The sequence below is a fragment of the Pan paniscus genome, chromosome 13 (genome assembly GCF_029289425.2).
Source record: "Pan paniscus chromosome 13, NHGRI_mPanPan1-v2.0_pri, whole genome shotgun sequence".
NCBI lineage: Eukaryota > Metazoa > Chordata > Mammalia > Primates > Hominidae > Pan > Pan paniscus.
In genome coordinates this window covers 92060632-92087847 of record NC_073262.2, presented here as the reverse complement: position 1 = coordinate 92087847, position 27216 = coordinate 92060632, and the positions used below count along the sequence as shown (strand labels likewise).

The 27216-nt window shown below is 34.0% G+C and overlaps 1 protein-coding gene across 1 annotated transcript in view; it reads left to right on the top strand.

The window, feature by feature from the left end:
* The window catches only part of COL5A2 (collagen type V alpha 2 chain), a 408468-nt gene that overhangs the window by 45902 nt on the left and 335350 nt on the right, over nt 1–27216 (top strand). Inside the window, exon 3 of the mRNA XM_063595475.1 lies at nt 5777–5927. The gene's annotated coding sequence lies outside the window, so the exon portion shown is untranslated. The remainder of the gene's footprint in view (nt 1–5776; nt 5928–27216) is intronic.

Here is a 27216-nt window from a genome sequence, read left to right as displayed (position 1 = left end):
AGTATATGCCTAAAAAGAGATACTAAAATTTGGCCAACAAATTGTGATATGCTTTGGTAAACTACTAATTGATGAACATTTTTTTCCAGTTTCTATTCATACTATGCATTTTCCTATAAATCTATTTCATTTTAATTCATAATGTAAACATTATCTTTGTCCAAAAGACCACGAAAGGTATGAAAAAATCTTTAAACAATGTTAAAAATGGTAAAATAAAGTGTGACACAGAAATTGTTAAAATCTTAGGTACATTTGGCAGTCTTTCATCCTTCATTTAAAATCCATTATTCTAATAGCATCATCTAGAAGTAATTTTATTGACTGAAATGTTTTTAGGTGCTTATAGTGAGATACTTTTCTCTGATCTCTTTTTATCCAGGAGGTTTGTGGAAGCTTCAAAAATGAGCATTGTACTCTAAGGAAGTAACACAAATTCTGGCTGTAAACCATCTCATTGAAAAGACAAACCTAAAATGAATGATTAAAATAAAGTATGTAATTCAAAACTAGTTATTGTTCAATCTAATTTACATTATTTATAGTCTATGAGCAAAAAAGTGACTCTCTGGGAAAGGACCACATTTCAATTAGATAGAATTATCTTTCAGCAAGGTTTACCTCATTTTATTGTATACCTTTTTTCTATTTCATTGTGCCTTTCATACTTTGTGTCTTTATGAGCCTGTCATGGAGACAGAGGTTTTATGTCTCTGTTTTTATTATGTGATTACTTTGCTGAATTAAGCTGCCTTACCCACTTCAGGCTACTGTAACAGACTGGATAGCTAAACAAGAAACATTTATTTCTCATGGTTCTGGAAGATGGAAGTCTGAGATGAGGGTGCTAGTATGGACAAGTTCTTGTTGAAAGTATTATTCTTGGTTTGCAGACAGAGAATATGTTAGAGAGCAGAGAGAGGAAGTGGGCTCACTCGTGTCTCCTCTTAGATGGGCGCTAATCCCTTTATAAGGTAACTTTCGTGACCTAATCCCTTCCAAAGGTCCCCATATCCAAATACCATCACATTGGGTATTAGGGTTTTCAACCTATAAATTTCTGGGGGACACAAACATTCAGTCCATAGCAACTCTCCCAAGACTATTCATATTTAAATTTAAAAAAGGCTTTGTATGAAGAATCTAAAGTTAATTTTTTTTTCAAAATCTTTCTTATACTCTTCAATTCATATTATGTGGTTATTTCTCCTACTATATTACCTACTTTAGGTTAAAATCAACATTATCCAAGAACAACTTATCTTTTCTCCTAGAAGGATAGTCCCTTGGAAAGAATACACAATAATGACCTTAAAGGACTCAAGCAGTTATACAGAATTGGTTGCCATAGGAATGTGTGATTAGGAGGTATGCTCAAGGTGAGGCCTCATTTAGCTTCTGATGAATAAAGTTGAATGGAATAAAATGGCCTACAACAGATGGGGAGCATACATCTTTGGCTGAGAAGAAATGAAAATTAAGTGGACGGAATGTCTTTTAAGGCTGTAAAGGCAGGCAGGCAGCTGGAAACTATTGTGGCGAAGGTCTTGCATGCTGTGAAAAGCCAGACATTACTATGTTTTGCTACTGTAACTAGGAAATATTGAGGGAAATTTGGCATAAAGTAAAGGCACTTGCAAGTTCATTTCTTCTGGCAATTTAGAAATGGGAGATCTAATAGAAGCTATAAGAATGAAGGAATAAGACCTAATTATTGAAAGATCCAGTTATCACTTCATAACTAATGCTTCTTTGTAAGTTGGGAAAGAGTTGAGTCACTGTTGTCCAGGGGAACTCAACTTTAAATCTCCCTGTTATAAACAGCATTCCTCAAACCACAAACCCATCTCATTAACCATCAGATGTTATACAGATACTACTTTGACAGTGACTCACATTCTCTCTGGAAGTTTCATACAATTTAAATAGAGATATTAATTAAACTATAGAAAGATGGGTCTCTGTAGTACTAGTCCGTATTTAAGCTGAAAAACATATTAAAAAAAGAATTAATGAGATTGTGTAAAAGCTATTTGCATATGAAGTTTTCCAGTGACTACAAAATGGGACATAGTGTAATCCAATTTAGTTATTAGTTTTCTTTCATTTTTACTTAATTTTTTAAAAGAATAAACAACGGTATTGCCAGACCCAAGATTGGAAAATCATAGTACTTTTAGACATACAGAATGAAGTCAGAGCTGAAAGCAATTTTTTTGTGTGTTTTTCTGTAAAAAGGATTTGAAGATTAAAAAAAAAAGTTTGAAAAAGTGGGAGGTTGTGAGTTGCAGGGGCACACATATGATGCTAAAATGACATTGTTAATTAAATGCAAATTGGCAAATAAATTATTTTCACTACTTGTTCCTACAGTAAAGTTTTTTTTCTTTTATTTATGCGTAGAGTTCTATTCTGTAAACAGAAGCAATAAGATATGACTATATGGGGAACATAGATGTAACTGATACTACAGACTTTTTCTCTTCCAGATAAATGTGGTAATTCCAAAAATTAATTCTTCTTACCTACTGGTAGTACCTTTAGGGTAGATACTTAGTCTGCCCAGGTGATTGGATAATTCATCACTAGACTAAATCCTTAACAAGGCTTCTAGGCAAGGTTAGAAAATAGATGGTCCTTCAAATGGTTACCCGCACCTTGGGCCATTTGATGAGTATGATTTACTGTGCCTATCACATCTGTTAACACTGCAATGAATTCTTGCCCTGTTTCTATTTTTTCCCATCTTCCCTACCTCCTCCCTGCTACAAGGCTGGGACTAAGCTTTTTACAGCCTGGGAGTAATGGGATGAAGGAAAGCATTTTTCTTGGTGATAAAGTAAGATGATTTGCTTCTTTAGATAGGGGCATGTGGAAGTACATTTGTCCTATAAAGTTAAAGGAAGAAGAAAGGAACATTCTTTACTTCCAGGAGTAAGGACATGTAAACTCTGATTTTATTTTATGAGTTAAAGAAAAGGGACAGATAATCATTTGATATGATTGTGAAAGACTAGGATAATCAGGAGTGGAGGAGAGCATAACTATTTCTATAGAGGATAAGGTCAAAGTCAGTATGACATCTTTTAGGAAGTAGTTCCTGAGTGTTGTACATATTTCCAGCTCTGGTTGAGTCCAAAATCTATTAACAACATTGTAAAGGTACTCATTCTAGGGATTGCATTGGCAGTTATTCACATCCCCAAATTTTACTTCCTAGGTTTATGTGGAATTTTGAGCAGTTGAGTTAAGCCCAATATCTAAACTTCTCAGATATTTTATAACTTATACATAAATGTAAAAATGCATTTGTATATGCCAATATTAACGTTGCTCAAAATTGTTTTATTTTTAAAAATAGTGAGAATAAAGGAATATTATCATGTATTACCATGGCAAAATGTTTTAATAAAGGACAAACTAATATCTCAACCGAACATTAATAACTTATATAGACTAGTTCCCTAATAGAAACACGATTTCAATATGATGTCAAACTTAATAATATTGAGATGCACAGTTAGTGTAAGGAAAACATCCATTCCAAAGGAAAGAACTAAGGGCCAATAAGTAATCACATCAACCACAAAAAATCAAATAATTTTAGTATGTAGAGTGAGCTAAATTTGATGTAATCTTTTTTGAAGCAAGTTCTAACCTTTTTTTTTTCTACATTTCAGAAATAAGTAAAAGACAGTATGTAAGTATACCTAAAAGGACTTTATAAATCCATCTTTTTAGAAGGAATGACTTCCTTCTAATAGAAGGAGAAATCTGGTGGATGCCCTCTGAGGACAGTATGTTGAATACATTAGATGGGATAGAAGGAAGCACTTTTATTAGTTTCTATTGGTAAAAGACAATCCAGAGTAATTACACTTTGCACATCGTCTCTTCTGATACACTAGATTGCTATTTTGTTCAACTATTACTTTGTTTACCCTAGTTCTGCATTTTTGTGATCCAAAGCAATCAACATTTTATTTATGAGAGCAGTGGTTTCTCATTTTAAGTTTGTCATCATCAGAGGAGACTTAGCCATGAGTCAGAGATGGTTTATGTAATTCCTACTACCATACAGCCTAAGAGCATGTGCAGCTCAAACATTAAACTGAATTCCCTATATAACATATCTGTCAGATGTTGTGTGTGGAATACAGGAGTAGAATGCATCTTGCCATCCTACTTACATTTCAGATCTAAACCTCAAATGCCATCTTACAAGACCCAGCCAAATTTGGGGTCTCAGAGCATTTGTTACTTTCATAGTAGTGTTATTGCTTTGGATACATTTCAAAAATAAGTAGTTTAAAAAAATCTTTCAAAATTAAAAATCACAAGTTTCCCTGACTAATGACTTACCTTTTAAGCCAACTTTAATAAACTTGCATTTGAACTAAACAAACCCGATGACCAAAAGGAAAACTTTATTATTTTAAGAAATTAGCTTCTATTAGTATTTTTAGCATCTCACTCCAATGTGACAGTCTCAGAACACATAAATAATTCAAGTTTAGCGAATTCCAGAAATAAATTATGGATGCCTTATTAAGTGTTATAAATTGCTCAATTTGCTGAATAAATTGGGGAAATGGCTTTTAAGTACTTGCTACCTCTATCCTTACTTTTGATCTTTTATTTTCTTGTGTTTAGTGAGACTGTAAAGTGAAGATTGCAGTTGGGAACTAATTACTAATATCTTTTAACAACTTTGGAACATAGGTGATCATGGTCCGTACCACATGTTCCTATGATCTTTGACAGCAGCCATTATATTTGGATATCTTCTTAATCCAAACTTTTTATGCCTAGCTTTTCTCTATTTGTTGCCTTTATCTCATAACCTAATTTCCTTCCTTCCTCCATCTCAACCCTAATAAGCCTTGTTAGGCAGCAACAACCATATTTCATATGATTCACATTGATATTCACTTGTCTTCTGTGCCATTCTTTTGGGGACTTTCTCTCTATTAGGGAGTATGCCTAGTCAAGTTTACCTTTACTCTTTTGGTAAAGACATTTTGGTAAAGATTTCAATCATCTTGACAGATTTATTGACCTCTTTTTGTATTTACAAACACTGTTCATGACTTTCAAGTCAGATCAACCATGTAGGTATGTTCTGCTGTGACTATGTATATCTTTGCTGGAAGGACCAAACCATCTGGGCATATGCTGTTGTGATTTGTGCGGGTGAGCTCCAGGGGACTGAGGTTGCTAAGATGGTGAGTCTACAGTTCAACACACAGGCAGCCTCAGGGGGCCTACTTCGGCTCTATTTTGATCATATTTTAAGTTGGACTTGCTAGATTTGGGGCAGTTCCTAGAGATCTAGGAGGCCAAAAAGAACTTGAATCTGTTCTAGGGCTCAGTCATTTTGTTCATTAGAATGATAGAAACCAATGCGTCCATTGACCAATATGTTTTCACAAAATGCTTCACAGTGTTTCCAGGTTTCATGAAATTTAGCAAAAGACAAAATATGTTGGTGGAATGTAGCTTCTAGATGCAGTAATATCTTCTGTCCAGTTTTTGGATATGTTTAGATTTACTACAGACTCCTTAATGCTAGAAGGTCAAAAGAAGTTAACATTGTCCATTGCAGTGATCTTCGGTTTATATTGGAATAGCATTTATTTCCGTTAATGATCCAATTAATGAGAGAAACCATGTTATGTGATGAGATGTGGGAATTAGGAACTGTAACTAATCTTATTTTTTGTCTCTTGTGAATACAATAGGAATAAATAATAATAATGTCACAACTCCTTTACAGATTTCCAGCAGATTATACATATGGTTGAAAGACCAAATTGCTTTATTCCAATCTAAAATTTATGGAGTGATTCTACACCAAAGATTGCACTGACAGCATGGATTCAGGCATTCTAAAGTCACTGGAGCAGATAAATTGTCTGAGAAAGAAGGTAAAAAAGATCTTAGAAAAAAACTCCTAAAATTTTTGCCATTTGTTTATGATGATTTCATTAAAAATTGTTTTTGGTAGGATGAATAAAATGTATCTTATAATTGTTTCTCTGTATTTTTGTCTGAACATTGCTTCCCAATAATGTAACTTAAGCTTTGCTGCTGAAAGGGTCATAGGAATTTATAGAATTATGGCCATCAATCATATGCTGGATATTGCTGAAGTGCTGACTGATAGAGACTTATTGTCTACTGTCACATAACATAAAATTTTCTGTAAGAAAGTGTACTATTAGCTACAGCGAAGGGCTTACTTTATATAGAGTGTTAAACATAACTTGTATCTTCCCTTGATAGATGACTTGTTACTAATTTTGATTCCAAAAATAAAATTGGCTATCAAAAAAAAACTCCTAAAAATTTACGTAGAACTATAACAGACTAATAGAACATTAGAACCAGATGATACCTGATTTACAATATTTGATCATAACTATTCAATATAGCTTGCTTGCGATAGAATGTTGGGAACCTTTCAGTGGCTCTTCCATTAGCATTTTCTGAGATCAGGAGAACTGCCTAAACCATCTTGTTCTCTTGATTAGTATCAGTGCCTAGAACATAAAATGTGCTTAGAAAATCTTTGCAGAATGAATACATGAGAGTGAATGAATGGAAGAGAGGAAATATGCCAAGCAGAGGACTGAATCACTTCTCTCTGATCAGCATTACTATTACTTAATGTTAGAAAAACAAAGGGAGCATAATTCCTTTATAGTTTGTGAATACATTAGGCTCCTAATTCTTGATTTTATTTTGCTCCCACTTAAACCCTATATGACTGCAATCTATTTTTTGTACAATGATGACCTTTTAAAATCAAATCACACAATGTCACACTTCTGCTTTGAAATCCTGTAATGCCCGTTTACTGTAGTTAGTACAAAATCCCGCCATTTATCTTGGCTTGCAAGTACGTGCTCAGCCTGGTTCTTGCCCACTTATCCAACCTCATCCCTCAAGGCTCTTTGCCTATCACACTGCATGCCAGTCATGCAGAACTCTATCTGCTTCTAGTTCGTTTCCACCCCAGGACTATTATAGTGTCTGTTCCCTCTGCCTGGAAGGTGGATCTTTACCTTCCTGTCTCCTTTCCATCATTTAGTTTTCCGTTTAAAGTTCACCTCCTTAGAGAAGGCTTTCTTGATCACCCATCCTAGTTGAAAATGCTCCCTCTAGCACTCCCTGCCTTGTCACTCTTTATTTTCATATAGCAGTAATTACTTTATCTTATCATCCTCCAGGAAAGCCATTTTTATTGCTGTGTTCTTATGCCTAGAACAGAAGTTGGCACAGGTTGAACGTGTACAATATGGAATTTTTGGTTACACATTTAGATGCTCTAACAGGCTGGGCTTAGTGGCTCATGCCTGTAATTCTAGCATTTTGGGAGGCTGAGGTGGGCAGATTGCTTGAGCTCGGGAGCTTGAGACTAGCCTGGGCAACATAGTGAGACCCTGTCCCTACAAAAAATACAAAAATTAGCCAGATGTGATGGCATGTGCCTGTAGTCCCAACTACTTGGGAGGCTGAGTTGGGAGGCTGGCTTGAGCCTGGGAGGCAGAGATTGCAGTGGGCCAAGATCATACCACTGCACCCCATCTTTCTGTAAGATTACTAGTATATAAAACTTTGAGAACACTGTCCCTCTAGTTTGAAGCTGCAGTTTAAAAATTGGCTTCTATAGAACAACAACATTTTTTTGCCATTTTAAACTGCACTGCATTAATATCTTCCAGCATAAACATCTTAACCTGTTGCAACTTTGTTTATAGGCTAGAGTCCCAGAAGTGGAGTTGTTGAGTCAAAGTTTATATAAAATTTTAATCTTCTTGGATGCAAAAATTCTAAGTAAAATATTAGCAAACAGAATACAATAATGCCTCCAAAGAATAACACATCATGAATAAGTAGAACTTATTCCAGGAATGCGTGGCTATTTCTTTTTTTCCCTTTTTAAAGTTTTATTTTAGAATCAGGGGGTACATGTGCAGGATTGTTACAGAGGTATATTATATAATGCTGAGGTTTAGGGCATAACTGAACTTGTCATCCTGGTATTGAGCATAGTACCCAATAGGTAGTTTTTCAGCCCTTGCTCCCATTCCTCTCTCTATCACTAGTAGGCTCCACTGTCTATTGTTCCCATCTTTTTGTCCATGTGTATCCAATATTTACCTTCCACTTGTAAATGAGAACATTTGGTATTTGGTTTTCTGATTCTGCATTAGTTTACTTAGGATAATGGCATGTAGCAGCATCTATGTTGCTGCAAAGGACATGATTTCATTCTTTTTTATGACTGTATAATATTCCATGATGTATATGTACCATATTTTCTTGATCCAATCCACCATTGATGGGCACCTAGGTTGATTCCATGTTTTTGCTATTGTGAATAATGCTGCAATGAACATATGGGTGCATGTATCCTTTTGGTGGAATGATTTATATTCCTTTGGGTATATACTCAGTAATGGAGTTGCTGAGTCGAACAGTTTTTCTGCTGAGAAATCTCCAAACTCCTCGCCACAGTGGCTGAACTAATTTACATTCCCACCAGCAGTGTATTAATATCCCCTTTTCTCCACAGCCTCACCAACATTTGTTATTTTTTTGACTTTTTAACAAAAGCCATTCTGACTGGCATGAAATGGTATCTCATTATGGTTTTGGTTTGTATTTCTCTGATAGTTCGTGATGATGAGCATTTTTTTTCATATGTTTGTTGGCCACTTGTATGTCTTCTTTTGAGAAGTATGTGCTCATATCCTTTGCCTACTTTTTAATGGGGTTATTTGTTTTTTGCTTGTTAAGTTCCTTACAGATTCTGGAGTATTAGACCTTTGTCAGACTTACAGTTTGCAAATATTTCCTCCCATTCTGTAAGCTGTCTGTTTAATTTCTTGATAATTTCTTTTGCTGTGCACAAGCTCTTTAGTTTAATTAGGTCCCACTTACCAATTTTTGTTTTTGTTGCAGTTGCTTTTGGGGACTTAGTCATAAATTATTTGCCAATGCCAATATCAAGAAGGGTATTTCCTAGCTTTTCTTTCCCTAGGATTTTTATAGTTTTAGATCTTACATTTAAGTCTTTAATTCATCTTGAGTTAATTTTTGTATATGGTGATAGGCAGGGGTCCAGTTTCATTCTTCTGCATATGGGTAGCCAGTTATTCCTGCACCATTTATTGATTAAGAGGGCTTTTTCTTATTGATATTGCTTACTGATATTGCTTATTGATATGTTTGGCTGTGTCCCCACCCAAATCTCACCTTGAATTGTAATAATCCCCACATGTCAAGGGCAGGGCCAGGTGGAGATAATTGAATCATAGGGACAGTTTCCTCCATACTGTTCTTATGGTAGTGAATAAATCTCATGGGATCTGATGATTTTATAAATGGGAGTTCCCCTGCAAAGCTCTCTTGCCTGCCACCATGTAAGACATGAGTTGCTCCTCATTCACCTTCTGCCATGATTGTGAGGCCTCGCCAGCCATGTGGAACTGTGAGTCAGTTAAATCTCTTCCTTTATAAATTACCCAGTCTCAGGTATGTCTTTATTAGCATCATGAGAACAGATGAATAAACTTATTTTTGTCTACCTGGTACTTATTGTGCAGCTTTATTTCTGAGTTCTCTATTCTGTTCCATTGGTCTCTGTGTCTGGTTTTGTACCTGTACCATGCTGTTTTGGTTACCACAACCTTTGGTTAGTTTGAAGTCAGGTAATGTGATGCCTCTGGCTTTGTTCTTTTGCTTAGGATTGATTTGGCTATTCAGGCTGGTTTTTTTTTTTTTTTTTTGGTTCTATATGAATTTTTGGATAGTTTTTTCTAATTCTGTGAAAAATGGCATTGGTAATTTGATAGGAATAGCATTGAATCTGTACATTGCTTTGTGGAGTATGGCAATTTTAATGATATTGATTCTTCTCAATCCATGAGCATGGAATATTTTCCCATTTATTTGTGCTGCCTCTGGTTTCTTTCAGCAGTGTTTTGTAGTTTTCTTTGTAGTGATCTTTCACCCCGTTTGTTAGATGTGTTCCTAGGTTTTTTTGTATGTGTCTTTTATAAATAGGATTGTATTCTTGATTTGGCTCTCAGCTAGAATGTTATTGGTGTATAAAAATACTGTTGAGTTTTGTACATTGATTTGGCATCCTCAAACTTTGCTGAAGTCATTTATCAGTTCTAGGAATCTTGTGGCAGAGTCTGTAGAGTTTTCTGAGTATAGAATCATATCATCCGTCTAACTCCTTCTTTTCTTATTGGGATGCCTTTCCTTTCTTTCTCTTGCCTGATTGGTGAGGTTATTTCAATATAAGAAATCTATGAACTTAGTTCATTATATTTATCAATTAAAGGAGAAAACAATATAAGTATATGAATAGACACTGAAAAGCCTTGAGTAAAAAATGCTATTAATAAAAAGTCTAAAGAAAATATGAATACTAGAATGCTGCTTAAAAAAGATTATCAGAAATAAATAGCAAATATTATCCTAAATGATGAATGTTTAATATGAATGTAGACATTTCCATTATAATGATAAAGAATAGGGAAATGATTAGTATTCAATATGATTCAACATGATTTTGAAAGTTCCTTAAAATACAGAACATTGATTTATGCAACGATTTCTTGAGTAAGACCTCAAAAGCACAGGCAACAAAAGCAAAAATGGACAAATGGGATCACATCAAGCTACAAGGATACTCCACAGCAAAGGAAACAATCAACAAATTGAAGAGACAACTCTCAGAATGGGAGAAAATATTTGCAAACTATCCCTCTGAAAAGAGATTAATAACCAGAATATATAAGAAGCTCAAACAATTCAATAGCAAAAAAATACCTGATTATAAAATGAGGAAAAGATCTGCATAGGCCTGTCTCAAAAGAAGACATATGGCCAACAGGTATCTTAAAAAGTGCTCATCATCACTAATCATCAGAGAAGTGCAAATCAAAACTACATTCAGATATTATCTCATCCAGTTAAAATGGCTTTTATCAAAAAGACGGAAGATGACAGATTCTGCTGAGGATGTGGAGAAATGGGAATCCTTATACACTATTAGTGAGAATATAAATTAGTATAGCCATTACAGAAAATAGTATGGAGGTTTCTAAAAAAATTAAAAATAAAACTACCCTATGATCCAGCAATCCTGCTGCTGAGTATACATCCAAAAGAAAGGAAATAGGTATCAAAGAGGTATCTGAACTCCCATGTTTATTATAGCACTAGTTACAGTAGCCGAGATATGAAATCAATCTAAGTGCCCGTCAGTGGATGAAGGGATAAAGAAAACATGGTAGATATATACAATGGAATATTATTCAGCCATATAAATAATAAAATCCTGTCATTTGCAAAAACATGAATGGAAATGGAGAGCATTATGTTAAGAAAAATAAGCCAGGTATGGCAAGAAAAATATTGCATGTTCTCACTCATACGTGGGAGCTAAAAAAAATGATCTCATGGAAATAAAGAGTAGAATGATGGTTACCAGAGGATAGGAAAGCTGAATGGGGGGGAGGGTTGGATAAAGAGTGGTTAGTTAATGAGTACAAAAATATAGTTAGAAGGAATAGGTTATAGTGTTTGGTAGTGCAATAGGGCAACGATAGTTACCAATAATTTATTATATGTTTCAAAATAACTGGGAAAGTGGAATTAGAATGTTCCTAACACAAAAAATAACAAATGATTGAGGTGATATATATCATAAATATCCTGATTTGATCATTACACATTGTATGCTTATTATTAAAAACTCACATGTACCCCATAAATACTGTGCAACTATTATATATCCATAAAAATAAAAATAAAAAACACTAATACAAATGAAATAACACCTAAAATAATGGAAAAGGAAACATAAAATGATTTTCTTTTCTTGTCTATGTTATCTTAGTATTTTTAGAACCTATTATGGACTGAATTATGTCCTACTTAATTCATACGTTGAAGCCTTGACACCCAAGTTTACTGTATTTAGAGATGGGGTCGTTAAAGTGGTAATTAAAATTAAATAGGGACATTAAAGGTGAAATCCTAATCTGGTATGGCTGATGCCATTATAAAATGAGGAGGAAACACCAGTGAAGAGTGCACACAAAGGAAAGAACTTGTGAGAACACAGTGAGAAGGTGGCTATCCTGCAAGCCAAAGACAGAGGCCTCAGGAGAAACCAATGCATCTGGCACCGTCATCTTGGACTTACAGCCTTTAGAACTGTGAGAAAGAAAATTTCTGTTGTTTAAGCCACCCATTCTGTGGTATTTTGTTATGTCAGCCTAAGCAAAAACTACTGTAATACAGAAACCTGTGACATACTTATGTTAGTAAAAATGTACAAATTGTTTGTAGCAAGAGAATTTGGTTAAATGGCTGATGTAAGGTCCTCTGAGCTAGCCTCACCATGGTCAAGCCATGGTGACATTCCCCCACCCTTGTGATAATATACTTTGTGATATTCCTTGTGAATGTACTTTGTAACATTCCTCCCTGTCCTTGTGACAATACACCCTCCCTGCCCTTGTGAATGTACTATGTAACATCCTCCCTGCCCTTGTGACAATACACTCTCCCCACCCTTGTGAATGTTCTTTGTAACATCCTCCCTGTCTTTGAGAATGTACTTTGTAACATCCATCCCCTACCTGCAAAAAATTGAAAAAATTGCTCCTGACTCCACCACCTATCCCAAACCTATAAGAACCAATGATAATCCCACCACCCTTCGCTGACTCTTTTCCCAGACTCAGCCCACTTGCACCCAGGTGAATAAATAGCCTTGTTGCTCACACTAAGCCTGCTCAGGTGGTCTCTTATAGGGACGTGCGTAACAGCTGAATAGAAGATAATTATACAAGAACCAGAAACTTTTTTCTATATGACTTATAATCACCTATAAATAGAAATTAGAAAAACTTCCATAAATAGAATTAACTATATGACAAAGGTGGGATTTTAATATCTTGATCTTTAACTACTTGAGTAAACACTTGCTATAATTTCATTTACTTTTGTCTTTAAAAAATCTTTATTTTAAAAATTAATTTTTATTTTATTTTATTTTTTGAGACAAGGTCTTACTCTGTCACCCAGGCTGGACTGTAGGGGCATGATCATGGCTCATTGTAGCCTTGACCTCCCCGGGCTCAGGTGATCCTTCCACCTCAATATTTTTAATTGTCTTAAAGAGGAATTCTTTAGCTTCAACATAGAAACACTGAGCTGTATATCACCTTTTATTTATTGCTGCCCTGACAAAAGTTAGCATGTGAGTTGTTTAGCTTATTAAAATGAACAGTTTAAGTTGTTAGAAATATTAATTGTTGAGTAGTCATTTATTCAAGTTGTAAGTTTAATGGATATGGAAAAATATTCAACAACAGCAGGAAATTATTACATAATACCTTCTTTATTTTATTGAATTTCAACAAACATGCTTTCTAAGAAACAATCTGAAAGTAAATAATTTATATTGTGGTCTAATTTAATTATCTAATGACACAATAATAAAGGGCTATTTTTCAAATAACTTTTACTAAAAATAAAGTTTATATTACAATACTATTTTCTATCTATAATCTGATTTTTGAATTCTGTTTAAAGGATGTTTGATTTAGGAAAGTTAACTTGAGATGTCAGCTTACAGCTTTAAGTGATAGAAGAAATACAATTTTATTTCACTTTTTAAATTTAATTTTTCTTCTAAAATTACTGCACAATCTTTCCATATAAAGAAGAATGCATAACATACCGCAAGTATTTATTATTTTCAAGATTATCTACCTACTACCCTCTTTTGTGATACTTCCATGATTTTAAGTAGAATGTTGTAGAATTATTATTTTTCGTAGAAATAATAACCCTCTTTATGAACATTTAAACAATTAAGAAATGTACAAGAGAACAAAATATCTTCCTTCCATGCCCAATCACCCAGAAAAAAATTAATATAATATAGAACATCTTTCCAGACATTGCTTAATGCATCTATAAAGATAAGAATACAGCTATGGATGATTGGAAACAGTGCATAAAAATTGCAATCTAAATATACATTTTACATGAAAAGTAATAAATTTAAATTTGCTGGAATTTAACAAAAGAAAAGGAAAATGAAAGATTTTTTTAAGCTTCTGATAGATGTTTCTTCATCAGAGATAGTCTTCCTAAAAGCTTTCTGCATTTAAAAAAGATGAGAAATGGTAAAAAGTTTTCTTTAAGTTTATGTTTCAATTTTATACCCTATTGACTGATTTCTGCTGTGAAAGGTGAAGAAGTGAGTACTCTTCCTTCATCCACCCATTTCTTTGTTTCCGTTTTTTACTCAATGTAATATAATGTTTACTTTTCAGCTTTTATGACATTACCATTTAGTTCTATAGCTGTAATTCTCACGGTTTAGTTTTGGCTTTACATTTAAATGAATTTCATTTTCTCTACCAGTCTTTTTATCACAGCTTCTTCATTCTTCAGTTCCTTGTTTTCATTCACATATTTGATGGCTGAATTTCATTGTCAATAAGTACTCATAGATATTATATTCTCTGAGTTTTTGAATTTCTACAAATTCAAAATTTCTACAAATTACAAATTATAAAATGTTGTAAAATACTTCTAAGAAGAATTTTGTAGATACTGTTCTATTATTTTCTGGTACTAAAGATTGTTGGTGTGATGTCTGAGGCTAGCTTAATTTTTTTGCCCCTGTATATGACTTATTTTATTTTCTGTGTGAATGGGTGGATTCTTTGGTCTATCATTCTTTTAAAAAATTTTTAATATTTTTTACAGAAAAATAATTGAACAGCATAAATACGTGTATAAATTATAACTATATCTATATTAATTACTTATTTGTACTAGAGGTTTTTAAATAATTAACTATGTTTTAAGATGGAACACATCATTTGCCTTTCATTAAAAATATTGGGACCCAACAGGCAAATCTGTTTTTATTATTTTTTCTCATTTTTTGATCATTTTACAGTGATATTTTAATTTTGATTTTAGCTTTAAATTTTTATAACTTTTTCTATTATCTTTACTCTTAGCTTAAAATATTTTAGCTTAAAACATTTTACTGTTGTTATTCTTTTAGATATTTTAAAGGAAAAGAGGAAAAACTTTATGTGTGACAATTTTGAACTTAAGTACATCCCAAATAAGGGAGATTAGATGCTTTATTTCATCCTAGTGGGTTCTGGAATATCTCATCTACCTTCCCTAGATAGAGCCTATTATCCCATTCCATTCATCTTTGACATTCCTAAAATATTTTATGTGTATGTTTCTGACTTCTTGCCCACAGGCAAAATTCACTACAATAATGGTAATTACTTATACAAACAGCATTTTTAACTGCTGATATATATATATAAAATATTTCACTCCCTTTAAGAGGAGTTATATATTCTAAAACCCACAAACAACCAGTGCATATTGGACAAGTCTGGTTAAATAAATGACTACATAACTACTAGGGAAGTAGATGGGAGAGTCCATTCAGGGAATACCCTTAACCTAATGCCAATGTTTAAATCTTAACAAAAAACCTTCATCTTATTTACCTTCTTTCTGAGCAGAGTTATGAAAGGAGTCTCTTAGAATGTAGTTTCCCAAATCAAAATAGTGTGTGCTAGAAAGACCACGAGCTTGGAGTTATATATCTCAGATTGAAATTTAGCTTTGTTACTAACTATGAAAAGTTGAGCAAGTTATTTAATGTCTCTGAGCCTTGGTTGCTTCATATTTATAGTGTGATAATGACTAATTTATTGTAAATGAAATAATGTACACAAAATGTAAAGGACATAGAAAACACTCCACTAACATGTCTTGAGCTGAGTATCTCGAGTATCTCTTTGAAGAAAATTTTGTTTTGCCTTAGGTACCTCTGCACCCTGCCTCTCTGTGGCCTTTGATAATGAGATGTCAGTTTTATGACCTGTCAGTTTAGCAACCAGCACCTAAGGATACCCTTTCATCCAGCCGTAAAAAATGCCTGTGGAAAGCAAAAGTGACATTGTCTCAGCAGTTAAGTATACTTTTAGCATGAGAAAAGGAATTTTGCCCTGTGGGTTCACAGAGTGATTCAGAAGAAATATTTTAGGAATTTCAGTAAAACTACAGCCTTGAATCATTTACTCCTCATTTTTTTTAAATCAAAAGTGTTAAGCCTGCAAATTTAAAGACTGTGTAATCCATCTATACTCTGGTCCTTAGGACATATGGATGGGCTTCAAGGGATGAATGAGCTTCCTGAAATTGTATACAAAGCTAGTATGCTGGTGCATTTTTGTGCTGAGAGGTCTGTAGTATTCAAAAGATTCTTAGAAGGGTTCATAGCTCACATAGAATTTAGAACTACTTTCCCAGCTACTCTAACAGTGGTCTTTGGAAGAAATTAGACCAAGAAGACCATAATAACTTGACCTGATGTATAATCATCTTCACTGAATTTTAATAATAAGCCTGTATCATATAATAAAATAAATAATAGTCATAAGATTTTCCAGCGTAATTGTTGAGGGTAAAATTTACTAATTACTTAGTATCTCATATTTCATATACAAAGTTACAATGAGAATTTTCTTTTAAAATCTGGAGTCAGAAAAATCTTAGCTTTTCTTAGTATCTGCAATGTTAGCATTTCTCTTTTTTTTTTTTGTTGAGATGGAGTCTCGCACTGTCGCCCAGGCTAGAGTACAGTGGCGTGATCTCTGCTCACTGCAAGCTCCGCCTCCTGGGTTCACGCCATTCTCCCGCCTCAGCCTCCCGAGTAGCTGGGACCACAGGCACCCACCACCATGCCCGGCTAATTTTTTGTATTTTTAGTAGAGACGGGTTTCACCGTGTTAGCCATGATGGTCTCTATCTCCTGACCTCATGATCCGCCCTCCTCGGCCTCCCAAAGTGCTGGGATTACAGGCGTGAGCCACCGCGCCCGGCCGCTTTTCTCCTTTTTAAACAATGAGAATTAGATGACTCATTTTAGCCTTCATTTTTACCTTGTTTTTCAGGCAACTTAAAATCAGAATTTAAGCTAAATGATGGCATCTATGTTGCTCTTACAAATTATGTATTTACCTTATCTATTCTATGACAACTATTTTCTATTTCTAATTATATTTTATTATATGCATTTTTGTTGTTGTCTAAACTGCCTCATATCCTTAATGTAAACAGTTAAGATATAATAGATATGCATTAAAAAAGAAATCACCTTTGGAATTGGCCATGGAGGAGTAAATGAAGGGAAGATTTCTCTTATTACAATGATTAAAGTGTATACATTCTTTAGGGAAGAGAGAGAATCCCAACAAAAGATGAGAGCTTCTTTTATAATAAATTACAAGCAGCTCGTTGCTCTCCAAGTTTAAGTTAGGTAACTCTTATAAGGAATTTTCTCAGCTGTAGGGTGCTATTTATACCCTTAAAAACGGGTCAGCTGTGACCCAATAAGTGCACTTTGGGTCCCTCAGAACATTCCAGTTCATTTATTCAATACAAATTATTCAATAATTGGTTCGCAAGAAGAAACAAATAATTGGTTCGCAAGGAGAAACAAATAATCATGCTTGTAATGTGTCTATTCTGTGATGCATGATTCTTTTTACCCTAAATCTCTCAGTTTTATATTCATAACTTCCTCTAGGTGAAGGAGGAGAAAGTGGAGGGATTGGGATGGGTGAATACAGAAGTTGCAAGATTGTCACTTTTGGTGGACCTGCAAAAAAAGTAAAAATCATTTGATAATGGAGTAGGGAGATTAGTGTGGACTTAAGAAAAGGTCTTGGTTATAACTCAAATTTACTTTAGGTTAGTGTATGATTTATTCAAACATTTATTCATTCAAAATGTTTTTATTGAGCTTCTATTTTGTGTAAGTACTATTCAAGAAACTGGAAACACAAACATGAAAGCACCATGAATTCCTGTCTTTGAGGACCATGTATCTAGTTTATGGGAGATTAATAGTCATGTGATTATCCAGTGATTATCATTACCCGGTATAATGTAGGTCTGTACAAAGTGCTCCAGTAATACAGGCGTGAAATGTTTGAGCTTGTCCAAGTTTAGAGAAGGCTTCAGAGAGCTGATTTTGACCTGGGTCTTAACAAATATGTAGGAATTGTAAAGTAGAGAAGGGAAGGGCACTGAAGGCAGTGGGGTGGGGAGTGACTTTCAAATGTCTGGGAATGTGACAAGCCATACCATGCCTCGGTACGGTTCTGCAGGAACTGCAGGCTACAATTTAACTTACATTTTGGTGGAAGCAAGGTAGAAAGTAAAGATGAAGCAGAAAAGTTGGGATCAGATTATAAAGGGCCTTGATTATTTTCAGGTATTTGGACTTTGTCCTGTAAGATCATATAAGCCTTAGTTACAGATCACTCATGCACGTAATTGGTAACAATATATTAAATATATTTTATAATTCTAACAAAATAATAGCAACTGCTGTTTATTTTTAAAATTCAGCATTTTTTTCCTGCCTAGTCTCTAGTTCCTGGGATTGGAACTTTACATAATTTGCAAAGTGGAACATAGTGCCTTTGTCTGGCCTTATGGAAAACTGCTTATTACTTCTAAATAATTCAGGCGGATATAAGTGCTTTGCCTGTGTCAGTGATTACCAAGGGAAAAGTAAAATATTTATTTCAATATTTTGTCCACTTAAACTGAGAACTACTAATTATAGGATTCTTACAACTGCATAGATAATATAAATTCAAAATTGTGCAAACCTTTCTATATTAGGGAATACAAATACATTTATATTCCTGTGCCAACAGTTAAAGAGCAGTAGTTGTTACCTTGAACATTACTTGAAAAAGACTCTGTACCTGGGTGCAGAGGGAAAGAATGCTACAATAATTAGCAATTGTAATTGAAGCCACATTTTTCTCATCTAGGTTATGTACTTTGGGAGAGAAGTCAAAATTCACTGTTTATCCTACAAGTATATTTTTATCTTTTTTTTTCAAACGTATCAAGAATATGGTAGGAAATTAGTTAACTGAAGTAGTCTGGCCCCATCTACTTAAATCTCATGCAGAGTTAACTATGAAAGACATAAATGTACTTGGTGATGGAATAAGTACATCAGTTTTTCATTATTGACAGTGAGGCAATAAAAGGATATGTAGATAAAGAGAGGCAGAATTTAAAATGCAAGATCTTAGAAAGTGTTCAAATACCAGTGTTAACAAACAGTGCAATATGCGAAAATTTTAAGTATTTTTTAAAAGAATTTTTAAAATTTAATGCACAAGTATTCAATAACAGAGCCACATAATAAAACAAGGTGTCATATTTTCCTGAGGCCACAAAGACAGTATTTGCTTACACACATTGTGGAAAAGCTACATTAACATTCTAAGTCACCATGCATGGCAGAAAGACAGAAAAGGGCAAAAAGATCTCATTTTTCCTGTAGAGGACAAGAAGAATGAGAGCCAAGTTGAAGTGTGGGCTGAGTCAAAAGCTTCCCCAGGAAGAGTTGGAGATTTCTTTCCACTATTCTGATCTCTGCTAATCTTGGAACTTTGTTAACATGCTAATATAAAGGGTTATACATAATAAAACTAATTTTTTCCTTTTCACTCACTTTCTTCTGAATTCCAGATGTCTAAATAATTATTTTCAAATATCATTATTTTTATTAAGTTGTATTTCTTATTAACCACTTTGGATCTATCTTGCAAAAATCTTGAATCAATTAAGCATGATATTCCTCCAGACCTATACGTGTACTCTAAAGACAGATAATACTGTACTTGGAAAATTCTTCTATTATCCTAATTTGACAAACTTGAGAAATAACATTATCTCTGAAAGAGTTTAAACATTGAGAAACTGTACAATTTATGACAAAACACTGTCATCATATTACCTGACAGAAGCAGCCATTGTCGCCATTGTGAAGATGAGAAAACAGAATCATAAAATCAATAAACTATAGTCTGTACCTCATTCAACAAATCAAAGATAGGATCTCTAAGCTAGCTAGCAAAATATATTTATGAAGTAATGCTATTTGGTAAATTACATTGGTTTAGAAATAAAAATATAGGCCGGGTGCGGTGACTCATGCCTGTAATCCCAGCAGTTTGGGAGGCCGAGGTGGGCAGATCACGAGGTCAGGAGCTCGAGACCATCCTGACCAACATGGTGAAACCCCATCTCTACTAAAAATACAAAAAAATTAGCCAGGCTTTGTGGCGCACGCCTGTAATCCCAGCTACTCAGGAGGCTGAGGCAGGAGAATCACTTGAACCTGGGAGGTGGAGGTTTCAGTGAGCTGAGATTGTGCCATGGCACTTCAGCCTGGGCGACAGAGCGAGACTCCATCTCAAAAAAAAAAAAAAAGATATAAAAATATATATATTCGATTTAACATTTTGTTCAGATTTACATTACGAGGGCATATTTTGACAACTAAATCTCCTATATGGTCATATTTCCTGTTAACTTTGTTGAAGATAAAGGTGCTTCATTCTTCTTTGTTTAGAAAGTATTTTTAAAAAGATCCATAGTGTGAAAGGAAAATATGTAAACAATTATAGAGTGATTATTTCTATCCATTTATATTTATTTGTTCATTCATAGAATCTTTAGCTCAGATTTCCTTTAACTTGAAGGCATACTTTCAAGTTAGAGAATACATGTTACAGTAAGATGCAACAGTATATTCACCTGAAAAGAATTTTAGATGGAGATGCTTTCACTTTTAAGTCATGACATAAAAAATTCTTTGTAGAAAATCTTTGAAGATTCCACCTGTGCTTTCATTTTGTGCCCCATATATAATACTGAGTAAAAAGTAGATCTTTGATAATTTTTTAAACAATGCATTCATACAACACACATTTTGTAAATGTGGCTTTTCAGTTTTTTTAATGAAATTAGTCCTCTAGCAGTCATCTCTTTAAATATGATAAGTGAAAGTAATTAAAATTATTTTGAGGTCGTGGTTGATTTGTTGTTAATAGTGATCTCAAAACTAACAAAAGGGTAAAATTGGGTCACAGAGACTTTAGAAACTATAGGAATCTGAATATTTCTCCCTCAAAAAAAAAAAGGATATCTAACCTTTGAAATTGCTTTTAGTAAAGAAAAGGATATGCAAAAAACAATAATTAATTCAGTATTTAGAGAAACCTGTGCCCTACTCTATGCCTCATCACTCATGCAGTATGTGTCATTTAATTTTTCCTACTATAATATTTTTATAGTAAAATATTTTTTCTAAGTCACAACTGTCCTTTGAACCAACACTGTCTTTTATGGCTGCTTTCCCAGGTAAGGTTCATGCAGACTGCTTTCTATTCCCCCATAAGACATTTTTTCCTTCAAAAATGGACTCAATTTCAAGGTTAAGTTCTTCTCATGTTGTGTGTTTTCACAGCAACAGTCAAGAGCACATTGTCCCACTGCTTTAGACAAATAGTTCAAAATAGGTACGTGAAAGCAAAGCTATGACCTTAGTTACATGGGAGATTAAAGGCATTTCCTGGATTGCAAATGTCTTTGCTTATAGGAGAGAAGAATTATAGAACTGACTCATTTTCTCTCCTTTTCCTCATTCTTTATCTCCACTCTTCTTTCTTTCAGCTGCATTCGTTTTTGCTGTCTTAGGATCTAAGTTTCTCATACTGGATTTAGTTTCACATATTGTGAGACCCAAAGTATATGTCCTTGCCATATTTTTTTCCAGACACTAATTATTGTTATTCACACAATATTATTCAGAGTCTGATTATTTGCAGCTATATAGAAAGCCTGGTACAAAGAAAGGTACAAAGTGACTTTACCTAGTAGGAACCTATAAGACAAAAATATAAATTTGAGTGGAAGAGTGCATGCTTATTTTGAAAAATAGAAACCAGAGAGGTTCCCCTCCGTTGTGGGTTCTTGACCCTCAGGGGTCATATTAAAATTCTCTTTAGATATCTTTTTCCCCTTTGGTTGATGAATATTTGAACAGCAGAACATTTAAACACTGAGCTAATTTTGTAACTCTAAAAATTACCCTAGTTTGTGGCATATAAGATGATCAATAAATATTTGTTGAACTGAACTAAACTTAAAGGAATCTTGTATAGTTATAGAGCAGTAACTGTAATACCACTCTAATATTTGGGACTGAAAAGGCTATTATAAAAATTACAAGAGTCATATTTTCCCTGCTGAGATATTAATGTCTGCTTAACTTGAACAGAAAAAAGGCATCCTTTGGGGAAGAAAATGAGGTAATACAGAAATGAATTTTGCCATGAAATGATCCAGAACAATCTGGAGCATTTTGAAGTTAGTGCCAAGTGTAGCATATGGAAAAAAAATGTTTTTAAAAATATGTCAACTTTCCCAAAATATGAAGTCATTGCATTTGCTACTAATTGACTGGCTTGCAAAATTCAACTTTTGGAACAGTCTTAGCTTCAGATGAGAGAGGTGTGAGTTCATGAAAGTATTCAAAATAAAGCTTGTTTGTATGAGTATAATAAAAGCCTACAAACAGAAGATGATGTAATGACTTAACAAGTCAACTCTTGTCCTTCAAAATGTATTTTTTTAAATATACCTACTTATTAAAAATGCTTCATCAGAAAAAGGATATATTCCACTTTATAATGACTGTATTTTTGGAAAAATACATGCTATTTTGATTAAGTATGTGAGTTATATATGCTGTTTGTAAAATCCTTAAACAATACATAAGGGCTTAAAATTAAAAGTAAAAAATCCTCCTGCTAGTCCACTTGCAGAAATGTTACCATTTATAGCTTTTTACATATTTTAAAATATGATTCCAGAACTTAAATATGTATTTAAACATAAACAATGAGAGATGAACTTCTTTATTTTTAATGTTTTATATGTATATAAAGTATGCCATTATAGAATATTAGACAGTTTTAAAAACTGAACATAATGAGCTTGATATATGTCTGTAAATGGATTTTAACTATTTATAATGATAGATTTTACTTAATTATGGAACTAATACTAAATGTTTTACTGAATTGAAAGCAAGTACTTTGAGTGGCTAAAATTTGTACTATAATGATCATCCGGTACTACTGGTCTTAGAGAATTCTAAATATAAGTAAGTCTCTATAAATATATATTGAGTACTTGTCTCTGTTCTAAGTGTTTTCCCATATTTTCTATCCATTAATTTAATTCTGATGCCATTTCTGTGGAGCAGGATTAGGAATTTCTATTTTAGAGGCTTGCACCCTCTTGAGCGGTGGCTTGAGCTGTATGTGGGGCCCTTTGAGCTGCAGCTGGAGCTGGAGCAACTGGGATGTGGGGAGCAGTGTCTTCAGGCTGTGCAGGGCAATGGGGCCCTGGGCCTGGCCCCTGAAAACATTCTTTATTCCTTGGCCTCTTGACCTGTGATGGTAAGGGCTGTCTCTAAGATCTCTGAAATATCTTCAAGGCCTTTTCCCCATTATCTTGGCTATTAGCTCTTGGCTCCATTTTAGTCATGTTAATCTTTCTAGCAAGTGGTTGCTTTATAACATGCTTGTATTCCAATCCTGAAAATGGTTTTTATTTTTCTGCCACATAGCCAGGCTACAAATATTTCAAACTTTTACAATCTGCTTCCCTTTTAAATGTAAGTTCTAACTATAAGTCACTTCTTTGCTCCCGTAACTGATTTTAGGCTATTAGAAGCAGCTAGGCCACACATTGAATGCTTTGTTACTTAGAAATTACTTCCGCCAGATACCCCAAGTCATCATTCTTAAGCTTAAACTTCCACAGATTCCCAGGACATAAACACAGTGTTGCCAGACTCTTTGCTAGGGCATAACATGGGTGACCTTGACTCCAGTTCCCAATAAATTTCTTACTTCCATCTGAGACCTTCTCAGCCTAGCCTCCACTGTCTATATTTCTATCAACACTTGGTCAGAATCACTTAACACTTCTCTAAGAAGTTCCAAACTTCCCTTATCTATCTTTTTCTGAGACCTCAAAACTCTTCCAACTTCTGCCTATTACCCAGTTCCAAAGCCAGTTCCACATTACCATCTTTATAGCAATGCCCACTTCTTGGTAGAAATTTTCCATGTTAGTCAGTTTTTGCATTGCTACAAAGGAATACCTGACGGGATAATTTATAAAGAAAAGAAGTTTATTTGGCTGACAGTTCTGTAGGCTTTACAGGAAGCATGGCACTAGCATCTGCTCCTGGTGAGGTCTCAGGAAGCTTACAATCATGGTGGAAGGCAAAGGGGGAGCAGGCACATCTCATAGCAAAAGCAAGAGATGTGGGGAAGGGGGAGGTGCCATGCTCTTTTAAACAAGCAGAACTCACATGAACTATTAGAGGGAGAACTCACTTATCACCAAGGGGATGGTGTTAAACCATTCATGAGGAATCTGCACCCATGATCCAAACACTTCCCACCAGGCCCCACCTCCAACATTGAGGATTACATTTCAACACGAAATTTGGAGGAGACAAATTTCCATAATGTATCACATCCTGTCAGACTTAGCCTTTTTTTTAGCACATACTAGCTAGCTGTGTCACTTTCCCTTTCCATTAATGTTTCTGTTCCTGTGAGCATTGGTATTTAATAAGTCAGTCAGTCAATTGTATAATTTCAGATACTGAATAAATCCTATAAAGGAAATAAAATACGTTTTGGGCCTATGAAATTATGTATGTGAGTATATGTGTTTATAGAAGAAGATTGTTTATTATCTATGTATGTTGTATGTGTTGTATGTGCATGTTGTATGGGTGTTGAGTATGATTGTATGTGGTGTATACATTTTCTGTGTCACGTGTTGTGTGTGGCTTTATGTGTTGAGTGTGATTGTGTGTGTGTGTTTTATTTTAGATAATGTGACAGCCAGAGATGACATCTCTGAAAATGACTTGCTGAAATTATATATCAAAAGTTTATGTTGCTGTTATAACAAGTTTATATAATTCTGTTGACTTTACACTATTAATGTGATGATGAGGAGAGAAATAAAACACATTGAACACCTCTTTTCACACATTATTTTATTCTTATAATGACTCTATGAAGTAGATATTTTTATTGTTGTTCTGCAGATGAGGGGAATAGGAATTTGTTCAAGGTTGCCAAGCCATCAAGTGGTACTAGAAATGGGATTTGAAATGCATTTCTTAGACTTCATAACTCATTGCTCTTTCAGCTTTACCACACCACCCATTCCTAAAGCCAGAAAAAAGACAATGGAGAGAGAAAAAAGTACAATTAGAGGTAGAGATGAGATGACAGAGAAAATTAAATGCAACAGGGAGTCATTTGGTGTCCATTGTGGCAGCATAACAGACTTGCTGGGATGAAGCTATTACAAATATATTTGGAATGTTTGTTTTGGAATTATGTAATTTTCTTAGAAATGACTCAAGAGTTTATTTAGTCACATTATCGTAGAATACTGGCTCTCAATTTTATCAGTACAAATGTCCTTCTACTATAATAATCAAAATTCATAGGTAATACACACAAAAGTTAACAATTAATATAAAATTCAGAATATATAGATATTCAAAAAACTTTCAGGAGTTTGAATAATCTCAATGAAAACAAATGTATCAAACTCCCTCAATTAAAAGATAGAGATTAGCAGATTGAAAAATAAAGGAAAAATGAAATTAGCTATATTCTACATACAAAATAGATATCTGAGGCATAGGGATACAGAAAGTTTAAGCATAAAAAGATAAAAAATAATAATCAAATGCAAACTAAAAGAAAGTTGGCATAGCTGTATTAATGTCAGACAAAATATACTTTAAGATTGTTGGAGGGTACTGATATTAATAAAAAAAACTTGACCGTCTTCAAAATTAGGTAAGACTAGTTCAAAACATACATTTATAATATGATTTTTCAGTATTAGTGATACATGCTCTAACTTAAATCTTTGGTAAGTCACAGTAACTTTCTTCTTCCAGTTAGTTACAAATGCTTATATATTTCATGTTTTATTTTATTTGAAGCCATGTTTTGAATTTAATGTGTTGTCTAGACAAAACAAACATTTAGTGTTATTATTTGCTTGTAAGCAGCTGAAGCAGGACACATTCTCATGGCACAAATGAAATCACTTCTGTTTACTGTATTGTAGTGGATAGGTGACCTCTGTTCATTAGTGAGGAAGTAAATTTAGAAGGATGGAACTTCTCAAGAAACAAGCTTTTCCTTTTTTCTTTATGATCACCTGAATAGGCTGAGTTAACTATATAGTACATGGTTCAACTGATTTACTGCGCACCTACAAAATGGGTAGGGTGTAGAAATCCGAATCATGCATTAGGAAAGGAGAAAGTCTTGGCTGTGGCAAAAGAATTAAGGACTTTCCTTTGGTATAAACTCATCCAGGTCCTTTCACCATTTATGTTGTACAAAGACTGCTATTTTGTATCAAGTTATGTTAATACTACAGTTAACTTTATCTAATGAATGCATTCTACTGGTGATTTAATATAGTAGACTTTTGAAAATTATCTTACATTAGAGATGTTGACTTCAGTGTTAGGTAATGCATGAAGGAAAGTATATTAACAGGAATTCAACTGCTGAATAATTTTGGTATTTGCTTAAATGTGAATCGATCTTCATTTGTGATGAATTCTAGTGTTTTTTTTTCCCCCTCGGAAAACCAGTGATTTTTCTTAACATTTACTATCCGATGTATGTTGTGCAGTGTGAGGTGTATCAGCACTTGAAGTTGGATCAGCCAGTGGCTGGTGATGTGGATGGTTTTTATTAATGATGTTATCATAGCAAATGAGATACTGAAATAACTCAGAGGGATTGAATGGAACACTATGAATTTAAGGTATGTTTCTAGACTGCAAGTACAATAACACAGTTATACATTCTCAAAGGGAACTTATCTTTTTCTGTTTTGATGTCAAATAAGTTTGCTCATCTATAAAAATTAAAATGAGAATAACAATAACTGAGCTAGCTAATTCACAGGATTGCTGAGAAACAAGAGAAAAGAAACACAATTATTTGTTATATGTTTATATAATAAAAATGGGGATAAGGGTGGGGCTATTGTAAGGCGTTTGAAGGTAGAAGAGTTGGAAAATAAATCTGTTATAAATGAAGATGTTTGACTTAAAAGCTAAAATCCATTAAAATCTAGATTGCTTAAAAATGGGACCTATCCAAGTAA